Here is an 8,211-nt window from a genome sequence, read left to right on the forward strand (position 1 = left end):
AGACAACATATTAAATATAAACACATGAATATGGGAGATTGTCTATGCCTAAGAAGGGTAATATTGGAGGCTGAAAACCTCAGAATCCGAAATTCAGCATGTCTTAACCTATGTATTTTTATTTTTTTAGGCATAGAATGTTTTAAGGATTTAAAATGGCCAATTTTAATAACCTATTTCTTTATATTTTTCAGGCATCAAATAAGTACATATATAATTGGTATTTTAAATAATATCCCATGTTTTATACACTCAAAAATAAATATACAGATATAAAATATTAATCTGTATGGGATAGTAATCCAATGTAGATATAATTATATGCGAATGACATATGGTTGCTGATCTCAAGGTATGTATGTCATATTAAGATGATAACTGAAAAAGTAATTAAATCCATGATGAAGATATTATAATCCTCTTAAATCGTTTCATAAAAAATATGATTTTAAACGCATTTTAATATATTATAGGTGGAATATATTCATGTTTGGTCTTAAAATGATCAGAGAAAATGACACTATGCGGACCATATATGAAACATCAATTATTAATACAAGGGATCATAATTTGTTGAATATAACATTTTTAGGTTAAATAATTTAGACTGTTTAACAATGTTTGATGGTGGGGCTGCATTCCTGGGTGTATGCTGCCACCTATAGATCAGAGACGGTATTACAGACAAAAGGCCTTTGGCTACTAAGGGATGTACTCCCAAAAATAACCTATGAGATGTCCAGATCTGAGGGTGAATCACAGACAAGTTTCCGAAGGGCCTATCATATCGTTTCACCAATGATTAAGATTATATAAGCTGAATGCAAGAGGAGAGAAGGGGCTGGCTAACTTTTTGCTGAACTCTGCACTGATAACTTGCTGCGTTGGAATACAGTCACTATAAGCAAAATTGGACTACTTTTTCTTATCCACATTGCAAATACCCTTATTTTCATATGAGGTGAAACAAGGAATGTTGGAAGCTGAAATATCAATTTGGTTATTTTTGGTGAAGTATACGCGATTGATAAATATATAAATAATATTTAAATCAAATGTATTTTTTAACTATAACTAATTGCAGTTAGTAGATTTAAAAAGGGCATTTTGTATTTTTAGCTTGCATTCATAGTCCTGTATAGTTTTAAGCTTGCCTTTTGTATGCTAAGTAATTTATCTTTGCAAATATATAAATATATTTTAGAATTTGTCTTAAAGGGACAGTCTAGTATAAATTAAACTTTCAGTATTCAGATAGGACTTTTAATTTTAATCAACTTTCCAATTTACTTCAAATCATCAAATTTGCTTTTTTCTCTTGGTATTCTTAGCTTAAACTAAACATAGGTAGGCTCATATGCTAATTTCTAAGCCTTTGAGGGCTGCCTCTTATCACATGCTTTTTAAATCTCTTTTCAACACAAAGAGACAGAAAGTACACGTGGGCCATATGGATAACACTGTGTTCAGGCATAGGGAGTTATTTAAGATCTAGCACAAAACAATGCTACATTTAAGACAATAGATAATAAACAGTCACAGTCATGTGATCAGGGGGCTAGAAGAAGGTTCCTAGATACAAAGTAATCACAGAGGTAGAAAGTACATTAATGTAACTGTGCTGGTTATGCAAAACTGAGGAATGGGTAATAAAGGGTATATGTATCTTTTAAACCAATAACAATTCAATGGTAGACTGTCCCTTTAATTGTAGATAATTAAGAATTCATTTCAGCTTAGATAAACTGGCATATAAACTGGCTGTTTACATTTAGAATATATATAACGTCTGGTGTTTTAATTAGAGTTGTATAGAATCATTTGTGGGCTAAATAGTTAAAGTATAGTTGTCTGGAAGTTAGTGACCCATACTGTGATATTTCATTGTGATATTTAACCCCTTAAGGACCAAGGCCATTTTTCAATTTCTTTCCCTTAAGGACCCAGGGCTATTTTTACATTTCAGGCGGTGTTTGTGTTTAGCTGTAATTTTCCTCTTACTCATTTACTGTACCCACACATATTATATACCGCTTTTCTCGCCACTAAATGGACTTTCTAAAGATACCATTATTTTCATCATATCTTATCATTTATTATTAAAAATATTATAAAATATGAGGAAAAAATTGAAAAAAACACACTTTTTTCTAACTTTGACCCCCAAAATCTGTTACACATCTACAACCACCAAAAAACAACCATGCTAAATAGTTTCTAAATTTTGTCCTGAGTTTAGTTTGTTTTAAAGAATAATTATTAAATATATTGCATTATAACCCGGCCATATACTGACAAGGTGGTGACAGGCAGCTGTAAAGTAAAGTGGTACTAAAAGCATCAGCAGCAGGAGAGGGGAGAGTGTGAAAGTGTTTCCTTGCTGAGCAGCTGAAGAAATGTTTATTTGTGTATGTGATGAGAGCAGGATGTGATGTCACTAGTATGTGGGCGGGGCTTAGGTCCGGTGTCTGTGTCGCAGTTAGTTTAGTACAATCAACCTGTCTGGATGTGTATTGCTATGCTCTGTAATAAAATAGAGTTGTACCATCATTGCTGTGTCCTGCATATGTCCTGCATCTCATGACATGGTGTCAGAAGTTCTGGACTGCGCTTTTGTTCCTGATCGATTGCAATGTCAAAGTTTACCCCACCTGAGCCTTTTGACTTTTCTCAGCCTGCAGCTTGGCCCACATGGCGTCAGCGGTTTCAGCGCTTCAGGATTGCATCCAAACTGAACAAGGAGAGTGGTGAAGTACAAGTTAATTCTCTTTTATACTCTATGCGGAAAGATGTGGAGCCAGTTTTCAATGCTTTTACTTTCCAAGAAGGGGAAGAAGTTAACTTTGATATAGTTATGGATAAACTCAGTGCCCACTTTGTGCCCAAAAGAAATGTGATTCATGAGAGAGAGCTTGTTTTCACAAACGTAATCAGCGTGTGGGAGAATCTGTGGAGTCATTTGTGCGCAGCCTGTATGAATTAGCTGAATTCTGTGAGTTTGGTGTTGCTAAAGAAGAGCAAATCAGAGACAGAATAGTTATTGGAATTGCAGATGCTGAAGTCTCCCTGAAGCTGCAGTTAGAGCCTGATTTAACGTTAGACGGGGCTATTAGGATGGCCCGCCAGAGTGAACTGGTGAAAAAAGCAAAGTGCTGATCTGAGGTCTGAGAGTATTGTGGATGAAGTGCAACAGTCTAGGAAAACTACTAGTGAAAGGCACAGTGTGAGCGGTAGATCTAAAGTACTGGAAAGGCCTAGAAGTGGATGGGCGCAACATGGCCGATGCACACGGTGCTACCGGCCTCATGATCAGAGTACTATATGCCCGGCCAGAGATAAAAGATGCAGAAAATGTAACAGAATAGGCCATTTTGAAGTGGTGTGTAAAACTGAATACATTAAGGAGATGCAGGTGGACAGTGACCAGGAGGGTCAGGAAGTGTCTTTTGTGGGGTCTGTGTGGAACGGACAAGCTCAGAGGAAGATTGGAAAGTTAATTTTACTGTATTGGGAGCCAAAGTTGATTTTAAGATTGACACAGGAGCAGATATCACTGTAATGTCTTTTGCTGAATTTATGAAACTGCCTCGACAGCCCCAGCTGGCGAAGGTTACTACAAATGTCCATAGTCCTGGTGGCCGCATTGATTTGTGTGGGGAAATTTCTTGCCAGCTGTGAGTACAAGCAAAGGAAGTTTACCATGTGGGTGCATGTGATCCGAGGTCAGTGTGTTAACAGTTTATTGAGCAGAAAAGCAGCCTGTGACTTGGGCCTCGTGGCCAGAGTGAATGAGATTTCCGAAGATATGTTTGGCGAGTTGGGCCTACTGAACTGCAAACCTGTCCGTATAGCACTTAAAAGTGGACGCAGTCCCATACAGTATTTCTACCCCTCGTAGAATCCCGTTCCCGCTCATGCCTCATGTGGAGAAAGAGCTTATGCGCATGAAGTCTATGGGGGTTATTGAAGAGGTTGTTGAAGCGACTGATTGGTGTGCCCCCATTGTTTCAGTTGCAAAGAAAAACGGAATGGTGCGCATCTGTGTGGACCTGAAAAGGTTGAATGAAGCAGTGAAGAGAGAGAGATTTGTGCTGCAGACATTAGAAGATATAGCTCCAAAGTTGGCTGGAGCGAAGTTCTTTTCCACATTAGACGCTTCTAGCGGCTTTTGGCAGATCCCCCTGGAACCAAAGTGCCGCAAACTGACTACCTTTATCACACCGGTAGGTCGGTTCGCTTCTGCAGACTCCCCTTTGGATATCCTCCGCTCCTGAAATCTTTCAAAGGGAAATGAGTTCTCTCCTGAGTGACCACGTGGGCACAGCGGTCGTCATGGACGACATTCTAGTGTATGGGTCTACAGTGGAGGAGCATGATCAGCGTTTAAGTTGTGTGCTACAGGCTATCAAAGAGTCTGGGCTGAAGCTGAATAAAGAAAAATGCAATTTTAGGAAAACTGAATATATGCTACTTTGGGCATATCATCAACGGAGATGGCATCAAGCCAGACCCCGAGAAAATTTGTGCTATTGAACAGATGAAAAGCCTTCGGATGTACATGAGCTGAGACAGAGTATTGGGCCTTGTAAGACTACGTGGCAAGTTTCTTCCAGATTTATCAACAGTTTTACTCCCTGTCACAGAGTTGCTTAAGAAAGACGTTGCCTGGGTCTGGGGCCCTTCACAAGAAAAGCTTTTCAGCATGCCAAGTCCCTGCTGGGGTCTGCCCCAGTGCTGGGGTTCTAACGACCCATCATAAAAGACAGTGGTTAGTTGGCTGATGCAAGCAGTGATGGGTTGGGGGCTGCACTCCTGCAGCTGAATGACAACAAACTACAGCCCATCGCCTACTGTTTCCCGCACACTGACGCTGCGTGAGGTCAAAATACGCTCAAATTGAGAAAGAGTGCCTGGCTGCAGTTTGGGCCTGTGAGCGCTTTCAGCGTTATCTAGTGGTTTTGGAGAAATTTAGTCTGGAAACTGACCACAAACCGCTAGTCCCTCTAATCAATGATATTATGATATTGACAAAACACCCTTGAGATGCCAGAGACTTTTAATGAGACTGCTCAGGTTCAATGTTCAGGCAGTGCATGTGCCGGGGAAACAACTGGTTGTGGCAGATACACTATCCAGGCTCCCGCTGGCTGCTGCTGAAGAATCCTCCACAGAATCGGATGTGAAAGTGTATGTAGATTCAGTTCTGGCCTCTAAGTCCATTTCTTCAAGGAAACTGGAAGAGATAAAGAAAGAGACATATTTGGACACAGATCTGCAAGAAGTTATAAGGTACATAAAAGAAGGCTGGCCCGAGAGCCGGGCAGCCTGGATGTCTTTAAATGCTTACCAGCCAGAGAGGTCGCAGCTGACGGAGCTGGAGGTGTTGGTGCTGTTCCAAGACCGCATTGTAATTCCTGTCAGCATGAGGAAAGAGATGTTAAACAGGATTCACGATGGCCACTTAGGCATTACAAAGTGCAGAGAAAGGGCAGCTACAGCTGTGTGGTGGCCTGGGATCAGCTCCGACATTGCAAATCACGTGTCTAAATGTGCCTTTTGCCGGGAACGCCGGCCTACTCAGAGAAGGGAGCCCTTGATGTCTACTCCGCTGCCTGCGGGGCCGTGGCAGAAAATAGTTGCTGATTTGTGTGAACTGCACGGGAGAAAGTTTCTGGTTGTGATCGACTACTATTCCAGGTATTTGGAAATTGCACCCCTGAATGATATCACAAGTCAGGCCGTTATCATTCGCCTGAAGAGCTTGTTCGCCCGCTGGGGCATTCCAATGGAGCTGGTGAGTGATAATGGTATGCAGTTTGCTTCTACAGAGTTCAGTGCTTTCAGCAGGGAATATGATTTTGTACATTCCACGTCAAGTCCACATTATCCGCAGGCCAACAATGGGCGACGCCCATTCAAGCCACCGGGTTTAGCCCGGCACAGCTGATGCTAGGGCGCCAGATTCGCACCACTTTACCCTCAGTGGGTGTCTTCAAGCCTTCTGGCCCTATTCCTCATGACAAAGTCCTTAGGAGGGATGAAGAGGCCAAAAAGGGTTATCGTTTCTTCTACGACAGGAGACATTCTGTCAGGCCTTTACAGGAACTGAAAGCGGGCCAAAGTGTCAGAATTAAACTGGATGATGAGAAGAAATGGAAGACGCCTGCTACGGTAGTGGGCCGCTCTCCAGAACCAAGGTCTTACACAGTCCTTACAGAGGGAGGGACGGTTACACGCCGTAACCGAAGACATCTTCAGCCTGTACCTGAGAGTCTGGAACCGGATACCTCAGTACCACCGCCGGTGGGATCCCCTGTTCTAAGAGAGGTGCCTTCCCCTCAGCAAGATCACAGCGGGGATATATCTTTACCTCCAGCAGACTCTTGTTCACCATCTTCTGTATCAGAGGACAGTTCATGCAAAGTTACATCAAGCGGAAGAGTGGGGAAACTTCTGGCCCGATACAGGGACTGACTTTAGCTAGAACAGTGACCGGAAGTATGGGCAGAATAATCCTATGGTCACTGTGGACTAGGGTAGTCTACCCCGATGTCCAAGTCAGGATGTAATTTATTTGTTCATGTTTTCTAATCTATCTGTTTTTATAATGTTCAAAAACAAAAATGTTGTTGTATACCCTGTTGGTGTACCTTGTTATTTATTATATGCAAATGTATGCTTTGCCTTTGAAAAAGGGGAAGATGTGATGAGAGCAGGATGTGATGTCACTAGTATGTGGGCGGGGCTTAGGTCCGGTGTCTGTGTCGCAGTTAGTTTAGTACAATCAACCTGTCTGGATGTGTATTGCTATGCTCTGTAATAAAATAGAGTTGTACCATCATTGCTGTGTCCTGCATATGTCCTGCATCTCATGACAGTGTAGAAGGGCAGCAATAGCAGCTTAGAAACAAGGAAGGTGTCTGGTGAGGTCTACACTACAAGAGAAGTAAATGCAGGCCCTGTCTCTGCCTACGGCCACACCACCCTGAATGCGCCCGATCTCATCTGATCTCGGAAGCCAAGCAGGAAAGGGCCTGGTTAGTACTTGGATGGGAGACTGCCTGGGAATACCAGGTGCTGTAGGCTTTTGCTTTTTCAAACTTTCTCCAGCAGGAGGCGCTAGCTCCAATGCACTTTTATACACTCTTAACACACCATTCTCCTCACAGCCTTTCTCTTACAAAGCACTTACGCAACGCTGCACATTTTTAGCACACTACAACCCTAGGCAGCTACAAAATGGAATCAGCAAGTCGCACGCTGACTCTCAAACATTAACAGAGCTACATTTTAAAACAAAGGCAACAGCAGCAGTAGCAGCTGTTGCTCTCCCACCTCAGCAACGGAGCAAGATGCAGATAGACCAGAAAGTCTGCGCATTTGTCTGTTTAACCCTTTCAGTCCTCTGCCACTAGCGCAGACCTTTTCCCCAAATGAAAGGGAAAATATTGTTTTAGAAATCAATACATACGTAAATAAAGTGAAAGTGGAAAGGGTTTTCTCAAAGTATTCTTTTATGTTTAAATAAAGGGGGCTTTCTGAGTATTTTATACAGATCTATTTGTGTACGTATTTATTTATTGTATTTTTGTTTTCCTAAAGGACAAATGCTTGATTCAAATCAGACTCTGGTGCCTTTTTTTTTTATTTTCAGCCCTCTGTGGGGTCTTTTATTTCTACCAGCGTTTTCTTCCCGATTTAGGCTTTTGCTGTACCTGAGTCTTGGTTAAGCGCAGCAAAGCGACGAGGAGCTTCCCCCTCTTGCTGAAATCGAACATAAACAGTGTTCCCTCTGTGGCATCAGCAGCACGGCTCAGCTATGCACACAGACTTTTCTTGTTTTTCATTTCCCTCTGCCGCATGCAGACTTTTCCCTTTGTCTATCGCTCTGTCGCTATCCTTGCCTCTCTTGGCCTACCAGGGCTTTTTTCGCAGCCTGTCCTCCCAGCCCCATTTTCTGCCGCTCTCTTCTTTTGGCCAGTCGCTATTAGCAGGTGAGGCTGCCGGGGGAAGCCATTTTCTCAGCTCGTCCCTTTTCTTGACAAAAAAAAAAAAAAGAGTTTAGTCGTCTCAGGAGTTCTGCTGCTATGTTATATATAGGTATAGATATATACAGATATATATAGGAGTATCTATTTATAAATACATAAAACATATGCTGCTATGTGCAGAACATTGGAATGTGAAATATTTACGGTACATACACAGTGA

The 8,211-nt window shown here is 41.9% G+C and overlaps 1 non-coding gene across 1 annotated transcript; it reads left to right on the forward strand.

Moving 5' to 3' along the window:
• The first annotated feature begins 6,967 nt into the window (after positions 1–6,967).
• Positions 6,968–7,086, forward strand: LOC128661964 (5S ribosomal RNA). The gene has a single exon (XR_008402711.1). It is a non-coding gene; the product is annotated as a 5S ribosomal RNA (ribosomal RNA).
• The last annotated feature ends 1,125 nt before the right edge of the window (positions 7,087–8,211 follow it).

This window comes from Bombina bombina, chromosome 5 (genome assembly GCF_027579735.1).
Source record: "Bombina bombina isolate aBomBom1 chromosome 5, aBomBom1.pri, whole genome shotgun sequence".
Taxonomy (NCBI): Eukaryota; Metazoa; Chordata; class Amphibia; order Anura; family Bombinatoridae; genus Bombina; species Bombina bombina.